Genomic DNA, 12,459 nt, shown 5'->3' with positions numbered 1-12,459 from the left:
ATATTCCAAAATACAGAAGAAGACTCACATATAAACACATTAGCCACAGTGATAGCAAAATATTGGAACCAGCTGAATTGTCCAGCTCTGGGGATGCAAGAGTATTACTTTTGTCGGATTTAATTATGACAACCATAAAGAAGTTTATTTACAATTATTTATGATTTGTAAAACATATAAATTACAATAGTTAAGTGGAAAACTGAGATACAAAATGTTATATATGGTTTGATTTCCACGATGTTAAGAAATATTCGAGACTAAATTTTATCAAAGCTTTTTGGGAGGAAGAATTATGGATAATTTTTTTCTAGTTTACCATATTTTTATTTTGTTTTTAAATTTATTTATTTAAACTTTTTTTTTGTTAGTTTATTTATTTATTTTGAGAGAGTGAGAATCCCAAGCAGGTTCTGCACTGTCAGCGTGGAGCCCAACGCGGGGCTTGAACTCACAGTGAGATTATGACCTGAGCTGAAATCAGGAGTCGGATGTTCAACTGACTGAGTCACCCAGGCATAGCTTTAAACTTATTTATTTAAATTCAAGTTACTTAACAGAGAGTGTATAGTATTGGTTTCAGGAGTAGAACTTAGTAATTCATCACTTGCATATAACACCCAGGGCTCATCCCAAGTGTCCTCCTTAATACCAATCACCCATTAGGCCATTCCCCCCCCCCCCCCCCAACCTCCCCTCCAGCAACCCTCAGCTTATTGTCTGTATTTAAGAGTCCCTTATGCATTGCCTCCCTCTCTGTTTTTATCTTATGTTTCCTTTCTTTTCCCCCAACATTCATCTGTTTTGTTTCCTTGCCATATTTTTATTAGTGAATTGTTTTTATATTTTAAAAGTAAGGTAAATCTTTTGTTGTGCAATTGTGGGTTTTTTTTCCTCCTAGATTTCCTTACCAGTGTCAGTTTTTGGATAAAATTTCAGCTATAATTTCATTTTCTAATGGCATGAACCAATCTTAAGGTTTGCTTAAGAAGTCACACTAGAAATCACTGGAGCTTCCTAGCTGCAGACTGCTTTGAAGAGAGCAGGCTGAAAGTGGCTCTCCTTCCGAAATGCTTCCACAGACTGCACTTGACAGAGATGGATATGGGGTTTACAGTCAAGAATTCTCGTTGGGTTCCCGACTTGCCCAGTTTTCTGCATCTCTTAGAAAGTAGCAACAACAAAAGTTCTTGTCTGATCTATTATTGATTTGTGGAGAAGCAGGCAGGGAAGCACTTTCGGAGCAGAATGTTCAGCTGCAGGCTGAGAAAGCACTTTTCACTCCAAATCTCAGACTCTATTTCCATCAGTCAATAATCTCTTCTAGATTGTAGTTTGTTTTTATTTTTTAAGATGGACGAGAAAGTTATTTGATGTGACATAAAACTGGACATGTTTTGAAGGGAGTTCACTAGGAGACTTTTAAAATTTTGCAAGAATTGAGGTCTCTGTAATTTTTTTTTTGTATTTTAAATTCAACTTCCACATATGTACATACATATGTATAATTTTACATAAGTACATGAATAATATGTATTTTACGTGGTCTTTTTTCTTTCCATTTTTGCTTCCTCCCTCTTCCAGTCTTCTCACCAATGTGAGCTACCTACCACGTAGCCTTAGTACTACCTTTTTAACTTCAGGATATATCAAGTAAGCTAAAACATTCCTTTCCCACTCAGATTTTTGGGTGAATGTTACACTTCAAATGTTAGCCATGTTTGAAAGTACTATGGCAATGTCTTCTCATTAGTAGTTAGTTCATGCTAAAACTATGCTGAGGGAAGTGTTATCTGATTTTATGTTAAGGATTTAAGATCTAAATGTTTTTTTCTGGCAAGTGAACAGATTCTTCTTTATGCTACTCCAATTTTAAAAATGTTCAAATAAATGTTCTATGGCTTATAAAATAAAAAATATTTCCTGTGGCCATTTCTGGGGAAGGGCACAAGGGAACTTTCTGGAGTGATAGAAATGTTCTATAATCTTGACTGTGGTGGTGATTACAGAGGCGTGTAGCATTTGTCAAACTCTATTGAACTATATGTTTAAAATATGTCCATTATGGGTAAACTCCACATAAATAAAGTTTATTAGACAAAAGCATTTCATTCACTGAAACTGTGGTTTTAGAACTTGCTTTGAAGACATTGTCATTTATCACTACAGGCCTCCTCCCTCCCCCATCTGTGCTGACATGTGGGTTTCAGATGATTAATTCTCTGTGACCATTTTAGGACTGGGGCGTGATCGAGAAGCAGAAGTGGCTTTTCAGGTGACAGGGCACCACTCAAGGAAATGTCATCAGAGCTGTTTGCATCACAACCTCAGTCTGCCACAGAAACTGCTCTGCTCTGTCTTCTGCCAACAGAGTCTCCCAGGTGGTGGTGAAAGACGGAGAAGGAGGCAGTTCTTGATTTGGTGTCATGGAGACAGAGTCCAACTCTCTGTGTCAGTACTTCTTTCTCTTTCATTACTGCATCAAACACAGTTCAGGAAGAGTAATGGGTACAAGTTAATAAGACAAACAGTATTATTTCTGAGCCAAGCATCTCTCCAACTGCTTGTTGGAGTATCTCTTAAGGCAGTTTTGGGCTGAACTTAATTATGTTTTTTATCCTATTGTTTACTTTAATCATGGTGATGACTAAACTCGACTATAAGAAATGGCTAAAATACCCTTGGTTAGAAAGAGTAAAATTTAGATTATGAAATGGGCAAAGCAGATTATTTCCTTACCACCACCACCCCCCCAGCAACATTTGGCCTTATAATGGACACTGTTCTTGAAGTTGTCTGTTGTTGGGGAGACCCAGCCTTCCATCTGCATCTTGCTTCGTATTATACGCTACAGAGCTGGTGTTCATGTGCACTCTTCATTTGTATTACTAAATCCCACAGAGGGTCTATTCATTCCGGCTTCACCCACAGCTGAGGCAGGCGCAGAGTAGTGTTCACCGCGGAGATCATATGGGGCTGGAAAAGGCAGAAGGTAGTGGAAGTGTGGCAGTGAGAGGGTCTGATGGGGAGCCAGCTGGGTAAGTCAGTGGGACGGAAGTGTCTGGGTGAACCTGTGACCTGTAAGCGAAAGCACGCTATCTACCAAAATGTCTCCAGTCACCTCTGTCTCTACCTTTAAACTATGTTTCGTACTTACTTTTTGTATTTGCAAATTCAGTTTAAAAATGCAACTTTTAAGAAAAAATGCAAATGTAATCTAATATTAGGTTTCTGACATTGAATAAGTGAACTTATGCAAATAACACTGAGTATAACTGGACTAATTCAAATTTATTGTATAGAATCTGGGATATCTTATGAGGGTTGAAGTTTTTGATAACTTTTTTTAGTAAACTCTTTTTAAAAAGCTCAAGAGTCTAAATGCTAATGGTATAAATAAAGTTGAAGAGGGAAATTGAAGATACTTATGAGGGAAAACCTCACTACTTTGAAGAAAGTCAGAAGAATGGATTTACGTAAGTATGTCTGGTATATATGTATGTATGTATGTACATGTATGTATTTGCTTATTTATTTTAAAATCTCTTCAAAAAGTCCTTGGGAATTCTACTGGATAATTCTTTGTTAGTCTAGTTTGTTTAAGTAATAAATAAATAATACATAAATACAAGTGTATTGAATTATGAATAAACCTACATATTCAATGAGGTAGTTTAAATGTATTCGAATTGAAAGAAGGAGAACAAAAGATGTTCACATTATAACATTAACACGTGTAATAATGGAGTGCCTGGGTGGCTTGGGTGGTTAAGCATCCAACTCTTGGTTTTGGCTCTGGTCAGGATCTCATGGTTGGTGAGTTAGAGCTCTGTGTCAGGCTCTGTGCTGACAGCATGAAGCCCCCTTGGGATTCAATCTCTCTCTTTCTCTCTCTCTGCCACTCCCCCACTTGTGTGCGCACGCGCGCTCTTTCAAAATAAAAGTAAATAAATAAATAAATGTGTAATAATGGAACTGAATAAATGATGAAAACTGCAGAAAGTCATCCAAATACCCAATAGGAGTTTGTCCTTAACATCTCTCGAGGTGGCACACGCAAGTGGAAGGACCTGGAGCCTGCTCCCACACGTGGTGGGAGGAATAGGGGACAATATGGCCCCAGACTATGTTTCAGTCCCTGCACGGGGGCCCTTCCCCTATTAGCTGAGTGTGGTGAGTATGCATCTAGGTGGAGCAAACCAGTTTTTAAAGGGAAATGCCTCCATCATCTCCTGGGGAGCATGCCTACCAGTGCCCTGGCTTTGGACAGGAGAGGAAAAGTCAGTGAGGGCTGGTTTGCTCCTGAAGGAGGAGAATCGCTGGGACGTGTGGAAGATTGAGAGAGTATCCAGGTGTGGACCATTTTGGGCTTGAGGTGACCTCTCCTTTGTCTGCAAATCTTCAGCCCTTTCTGATTCTTTAAATGCTGGGTGAGAATGGTGTTTTTGGTTGTTTGTTTTTGGAAACCAGTGATCAGTCAGGGATTTGTGACTGGTTTACACTAGTGTTACAGAAATCCAAGCACTAACACTGGAGCTGGAAGTGAGAAATAAGGCCTGCAGATTTCATTTGATCTAATTTGTGACAAAAAACAAACCTTTGTTGGGGGTAATGAATCCAGTCTTACGATGAAGCAAAACCATGAAAAGTAGGGCAGACAATGAAAACATTAGATTCTGGATGACTTCACAGAGTGCTGTCAAGCCTCTTTTGAAACTTCCCTATTTTAAACTTTCAAGTTTTTTGAAACAATACAATCCCTTTATTTTATAAATCAGCTGGAATAGGTTTTTCTGTTACTTAAAGTAGATACATCCTAACTAATATAAGTAATAAAAAGAGTATTACTACCTTATGGGTAGATCATACTCTTTAGGTCTTAGGTCAGGAAGCTGTGACTCAGCCACATAGTTCTAGAAGGAACCCTATCAGACCAGAAGAGTTTATCAACCCCACTGGTCACAAATAACAACTAGGTAGAAAGAACATAAGTATTCCTTTAATGAACTTGCCATCCATCCCAGGGGCCATTTCATTGTGCTGACTTTATGCCCAGACTCAAGGAGATAAAGTCTCCAGGTGATTCCCCTTATTAGAATGACTTACTAAAAGGCATATTATTAGTAAGGAAATAGTAAAGTAGGACATTCTGTGACCAAGATTTGAAGGACAAAAGGATAGAAAGAGGAGGCTCTGGGAACTGCTTGGAGGTGCTAAAAGGGAGGAGGGGGAGAGGAGAGGAGCCAGACTCCTCACTGGGTCTTATCCTGGCTTCAGCTGCTTACTAGCTTCCTAGAGACAAGAGTGGGAATCACTAGAGAGAAGGTTCTGCTACCCTGACTCTGTGCTCCTATCAGGAAGGACTGCTGTCAAAGGTGCTTTAAGAACAGAGTGACCAATCCCAATTTGTCCAGGACTTTCCCAGCTTTTATCCTGAAAGTCCCGAATTTTGGAAAACCCCTCAGTGGTTGGTCATCCTAGAATCCTGTGGAATTTGAGGTGGGGCTACAGGTTAGGGACCTTGCAGGAAGTCGTGCTCTCTTGGACTCAATATTAGTACCAGGGCAGGACAAAGTCAGAGCAGTGGAAGCCAGTTTGGAAAGCATGTTTCATATAAGAGATTTACTTTTTTCTCATTTCAATTTGGATTCCAGGATTCCTTGATCCAGAGAAAGGACAGAGCTGTTACTAAGGTTCCCAATCACACTTAGATGTCAGGAGGCCAACAGACCTGAATTCTTGTTCAGGGGACAGGGATAAAGGGATTAGAAATATGAGGTGCAGGGGGTTGGCAATAGAGGCCTGGCTATGGAGTAGGTTTCTTCTACCCCCCACCTCTGCCACAGTAGGAAGCTGGCTGTTTACTTTCTTCTGACAGGAAGCAAAGCACATTCCTTATTTCCTGATGGAAGAAGCCATCACTTTTTGAAAACAAATATGGGAGAAGCAATTGAATTATGTTTAAAAAAATTCCACTGATTTCAATTCAAAATATGTGTACATGAGGGAAAGACACCAGGGGAAAAGTCTAAAGAGATAAAGTAGTGCCATGGCACACGTTAGGAACAGCTACCTGTCCCTTTGCAGGAATTAGAAAATAAGGCAATTACATGCTTTCATGACAGAAAAGCCTTTCCAACACATGGGGTAAATATAGGCTGATGTAAATTCATAAAGAACAGAGCTGAAAGGGTAGAAGTATCTACAGAATTGTCAGTAAAACTGTGGAGGTGATGTTAGGGCAGGACATAAAAGAAGAGACAATTGACCTTTGATGCTGCCTTGGTGGCTTCAAATTCTTCACTGGGACATTTAATAGTTTGGTTTTTTTTGTTTTCATTTTTGTTTGTTTGTTTGTTTGTTTGTTTTAGGAAGAGTTCATGGTCAGATAAGCTTTGGGAACCACCCTTTGCCTCTCTACCCCTTCCCTTCTTCAGCAGGTACTTTAGCATGTTGAACGGCTCACCTTTGCTTAACCATTTCCAAAAGCTGTATAATTAGGTAATCTTGTTTTATTTTAAACTGAGAAACAGTTGTTATCATCCTAGGGTAATTGTGAACCACAGAACACACTTTCAGAAATACTGCCTCAGAAAGTTTGTTTTTGAGAATAGTCCCCATAAAAAGCTCAGGAAGGCATTTCCTTGAAATTCTTTTAGAGGTGAATGGTATCTTCCTTGGTGGACTTCCATAGTGGAGTCCCCTCCCCCAACAATGGTACAGAGTCAGTGTCACTACCAACTGCTCAGGAGATGGGTTCTTCCACTAAAACTCAAGGTCAACACTGGAATACCTGGCCTTTCAGAAAAGAAGTTTTGTTTTATTTCATTTGGAGCTCTGCATGATTAAATCTCTGTGAATCTTCTCTTTGAACAGACATTTAAAATCCAAAAAAGACCAGCCCTTTAGAAATGCTGCCAAAGAGTTAAAAAGGAAAGTGTGAAAATGTAAGTGGCCATTTGAAGATCAGAATATTTCAATTAAAAAATTTATCACTCAACACAGGTGTTGAAATTCTTTCTAAAATTTAGATAGAAATAAAAATAAAGACTATGACTATGTTGAGTAAGGACCCAATTGGGAAAAGATTGTTATTTGTTTGGGAAAATTGTTGAAGTGGTAAGATATGAATGTAGTTCCTACCCAAACACTATGCTTATAATCTCAAACCTGTTGAAAGGGCAAAACATAGGAAAATTACTTTATAAATATTTTACAACTAGAGAACATTTTAGCTGAGCAACCTAAACATAGCCTTTTAGGTTAGAAGCAATATACTCTCACTTTCATATGATATAAATAGGTCATCCATCATTATTAGAGAACATTGTTTTTGCACTGAGTTTAAAAAAAAAAGACGGAATTTTATTCTGATGGAAGGAAACAACAGGCATTGATTAAGAAAGAAAAAGGGTGTATTATATTAGCTTTCAAGAATTCTTCTGAAGATTTGTTTTGATGAATTGTCCTTTCTATGATAAATGAAACACTGAAGAGGTTTATTATCACTTGACTGAAGTCTTTCTAGAAAAGTAACTTCTAAGAGTTATGGGACACAGAGAGGCGAGTGGATGTGTTAGCCTTGGGTGAACCTTTGTGCGCTTTCTGGGGTTGCCACATCTGTACACGTACCATGTCTAGGAACATTGTGACTGGTCATTTTTACTTGGGGATTTCCACATTTCCTGAAATATTCCTCATCCCCATCTTAATATCTCCATAGGGGCCTGGTCTTTCAATTCTCCAGCTCGCAAGGGTCCCTTCTTTGGTACTGAATTGTGGCCTGCTTATGTAATGCACCTTTCCTGCATGTTACTGACATTTCATATCTTACTCTCTTTCCTATTCCTAGAGCAAAATGTTGGAAACAATGTAAATGCAAAAAATAAGAAAATGGAAAAAATAGATTCTAATGAAATACAAATCAATCATTAAAATGGTTTGTTTCCCTCTCTCTCTTTTTCACCCCCAATCCCTTATGTTCATCTGTTTTGTTTCTTAAATTCCATACATGGGTGACATCATACAATATTTGTCTTTCTCTGCCTGACCTACTTTGCTTAGCATAATACACTCTATCTCCATCCATGTCATTGCAAATGGCAAGATTTCATTCCTTTTGATGGCTGAGTAATATTACACACACACACACACACACACACACACACACCACATCACACACCACATCTTCTTCTTTATCCATTCATCAGTTAATGGACATTTGGGGTCTTTCCATAGTTAGGCTATTGTTGATAATACTGCTATAAACATCAGGTACATGTACCCCTTTGAATCTGTACTTTTGTATCCTTTGGGTAAATACCTATTAGTGTAATTGTGGGGTTGTAGGGTAGATCTATTTTCAACTTTTTGGGGAACCTCCATAGTGTTCTCCAGAGTGGCTGCACCAGTTTGCATTCCCACCAACAGTGCAAGAAGGTTTCCCTTTCTCCTCATTCTCACCAACATCTGTTGTTTCTTGTGTTAATTTTACCCATTCTGACAGGTGTGAGGTGGTATCTTATCATGGCTTTGGTTCGTATTTCCCTGCTGATGAGTGATGTTAAGCATCTTTTCATGTGTCTGTTACCCATTTGTATTGTATGTTTTCTTTGAAAAAAATGTCTATTCATGTCTTCTGCCCATTTCTTAACAGGATTATTTGTTTTTTGGGTGTTGAGTTTGATAAGTTCTTTATAGATTTTGGATACTAACCCTTTGTTGGATATGTCATTTGCAAATATCTTCTCCCATTCTGTAAGTTGCTTTTTAGTTCTGTTGATTGTTTCCTTTGTTGTGCAGAAGCTTTTTATCTTGATGAAGTGCCAATAGTTCATTTTTGCTTTTGTTTCCCTTGTCTCCCTTACCTTTTTTTTGTTTCCCTTCCCTTTCATTGAAAACAATGAAAACATTATTCTGCTATATATATATATATATATATACACACACACACACACACACAATATATATATAGTTGAGTATATGTATATATGTATATGTATATGTACATATATATGTGTATATGAAAACATTATTCTGCTATATATACATATATATGTAGTGGAATATACGTATATGTATATGTACATATATATGTATAGGTATATACATGTAGTGGAATATATGTATACATTATTCTACAAAATACTTTTTGTGCACATATTTGCACATATATGTACACACACTAAAGCTTAAAAACACTTTTCTTGGTATTTTGTGTCTTTTTTAGGAGTTTTATTAATTCCAGTTTCCCTACATGAATGTGTATTAGTTTCCTAATACAAAAAAACCTGCTTAGAAACACAACTATTTTCACTATAGTCCATGTTTTTTAATCCCTGTTTTTCGCTAGAGGAACTGAATTTATTTGTGTAGTTGGTTAGTATTTGTTGCCCAGATCTTGAATTTGTGTTAAGAAGTCTAAAGACTAGATCTTGCCCTCCACTGATCAGCTCTGTGATCTTGGACAAGTTCCTTGGCCTTTCTGAGCCTCAGTGTTTTCATCAACAAAAGAAGGGGTTTGGAGGAGAAAGATGCCTCAGGTACCTCTGGTGAGTCTGTGGCTGTGACTTCCCCAAGTAAGATATGATCACTTTAAGGGGTTTGTTCACTGATCGCAAGAAATACATTTTAATGATAAACACTTTTATAACATAACTGGCAGCCTTGTATAGGAATATTTGTGGGCTTTTCCAGGCCCTTACTTACTACTTTAGAACAACGGTTCTCAAACTTGAGCCTGCATCAGAATCACCTGGAGCCTTGTTAGAATATAGGCGGCTGGGCCCCAGCATGTTTCCGATTGGGTACGTCTGGGCTGGGGCTGGAGAAATTGCATTTCTAACAAGTGGCAGGTGCTGCTGGTCATCTGGAAGAAACCTACCTAAAGAAAATATCCCAGTTAGGAGAAGGCATTTCCAATACCTGTAAGTGTTTTGAATTACTTTTTTCCCCCCTTTCCAAAATTCTTAGAAAAGTGTCCTGAAGCTCACTGAAGGATACCTTCAAGTCACTTTTAATTTTAAAATACATTTATTTAAAAACAATGAAAACATTATTCCACAGATGCTCTGAGTAGGAACAAATGAGGAGATTAACGAGAGGCTTGGGTCTAAGGGTGGGACAGGGAAGAGAAAGTGTATTATTTCGGTTGACCAGAGTCTACTGCACGTAGCACACATGCATTTTCATTCATAAATTAGACAAGGTAGTGAGATGGCTTCTCTGTGGAGTACATTTAACTTAAATACCAAGGTGATCTCAGGATGTCTGTTACTGGCTTGGTACGTGGGTAAGCCCTCACAGACATTTTCCCTTTCTTGTCACTTAGCTTATCAAATCCATGGGAGCCAGTAGGTGTGTACATCAGACTGCAGCAAACCAGACAGAGGCGCTGACCGGGCAGGCTGCCCTGCCTGTGGAACTAGTCTGCATTCCAGAAATAAATCCTGTATTGTCACTTCTTGTATCTTTTGCACACACCACTCTCTATGCCTAGAGTGCTTTAGACTCAGCTACTTCTTAGGGGGGGGTTTGTTGTTCTAATAGCCCTCTGTAAGTGACTCCACACTCGGATTTACCACATCTTACTGTCATCGTGCATTAATGCTGCTTTCTCCATGGAACTGGAAATATCTTGGGTACACAGTTGGCCTTGGGTTCATCTCTGTATCTCCAGCCCCGATCAGATCATTTGCCAAATGTTTTCTGTTGAAAATAGATCCATGGATATTCCCAGATAAATTTTTATCTTTAATGTAAGTAAAAGGATCAATAAAATAAGACTGAACTCAAAAGAAAGCAAACAAAGTGTGAAAGATCAAATACCTTTGAATTTTCTTCAGGTTCAACATAACAAACCAGCACACTTCCTTTGCTTTCCATGCACTCTCAGCTCCCAGCCTGTCATAGCCTCTGTCTGCTCCAGGAATCCACCTTGGAATCCACATTTACCTCCTGCTTTCTCCCTGGCAATCTCTGAAGGGGGTTTCTGTTTTGGTTTGTTTTTTCTCCCTTCTTAGCGATAAAACAGAGCCCCAGTATTTTCACACACAAATAAAATGGAAGATAAAATACTCGGTGCTTTGAAAGAAATGTGGAGGCATTTGATGCTATGTTAGATTTTATGCTTCCTTTTAAAAGAAAAGGTCTTACTCTCCATTTACCTATCTAGCTATTTAAGCTAGCAAGCTATCCTTATATTTCTATATATGTATGGAAAACTATTTTAAAAAGTATTTACATGGTATTTACGTGTTGTTAATCACCGATAGTTTAGATAGAAGAATTCAAGTGACTTTTAAAACACTGTTCGTTATTCTGGTCATTACTAAATCTTTTTTTGGGGGGGGGGAGGGGGTATATTATTTACTTAAATTCAGTTTAGTTACATACAGTGTAGTATTGGTTTCAATAGTAGAACCCAGTGATTCATCACTTACATATAACACCCAGTGCTCGTCCCAGTAAGTGCCCTCCCTAATGCCCATTACCCATTTAGCCCATCCCCCCACCCACCACCCCTCCAGCAACCCTCAGTTTGTTTTCTGTATTTAAGAGTCTCTCAGGGTTTACCTCCCTGTCTGCTTTTATCTTATTTTTCTTTCCCTTCCCCTATGTTCATGTGTTTTGTTTCTTAAATTCCACATGTGAATGAAATCACATGATATTTGTTTTTCTCTGATGGTCAGTACTGATTCTTAAAACTATGAGGATGTGTTGGGGCACCTGGGTGGCTCAGTTGGTTGGGTGACCGACTTTAGCTCAGGTCATGATGTCACAGTTCGTGAGTTCGAGCCCCATGTCAGGCTCTGTGCCAACAGCTAAGGGCTTGGAATCTGCTTCAGATTCTGTGTCTTCCTCTCTTTCTCTACCCCTTCCCTGCTCATGCGCTGTGTCTCTCTGTCTCTCAATAATAAATACACATTAAAAAAATAAAGAAAAAAACAAAAAACTATGAGGATGTATTATTTTTACAATTGCTATCCCAAGAAGTTCTGCCTCTCTAAGTATTGAGAAGATCCTATGCCTCTTCTAATGTCAACCATGGATTTATCTGTCTTGTTACTTAGAAGACACAATTGTAAAGGTTCGTTGACTCAAGTTATCACACCCCAGAGTAGATAGGTGATTTGTATTTATTTATAGCAGTTTTGACTCTTGAAATCTTGCTGAGCTGAATTGTGTGTCTTTTCAGTCTGCAGTACACCGAACACTCTTCAGGGAATGAATCGGACACTGTTACAGGTAGATCAAGGAGGGTGTTATTTCAGGCAGTCGAGGTGGTTCTGCCTTTGCCATAAGTTAAAGCAACACTGTTTGCCAAGTTTTCCTAAAAATGGCATGGAACCTCAGAGATGAGAAATAGAGCACAAGGTGGTCGTCATCCAATTGTTCTCCACGTGAGACATGATGAAGGGTAGGTGTTCTAAATATTCTCGGCAAAGAATCTTTTCATTT

General features: G+C 38.6%; 1 long non-coding RNA gene across 1 annotated transcript; it reads right to left on the bottom strand.

Moving 5' to 3' along the window:
• Nucleotides 1–406: 406 nt before the first annotated feature.
• Nucleotides 407–10,833, bottom strand: LOC125934304 (uncharacterized). Its single transcript, XR_007461312.1, has 3 exons — nucleotides 10,591–10,833; nucleotides 9,709–9,883; nucleotides 407–2,476 (listed from the first exon to the last, which is right to left on the bottom strand). It is a non-coding gene; the product is annotated as an uncharacterized LOC125934304 (long non-coding RNA).
• Nucleotides 10,834–12,459: the final 1,626 nt, after the last annotated feature.

Source organism: Panthera uncia (assembly GCF_023721935.1).
Source record: "Panthera uncia isolate 11264 chromosome A1 unlocalized genomic scaffold, Puncia_PCG_1.0 HiC_scaffold_17, whole genome shotgun sequence".
Taxonomy (NCBI): Eukaryota; Metazoa; Chordata; class Mammalia; order Carnivora; family Felidae; genus Panthera; species Panthera uncia.
The sequence above is the reverse complement of the archived record's forward strand: the minus strand, read 5'-3'. Positions and strand labels throughout refer to the sequence as shown.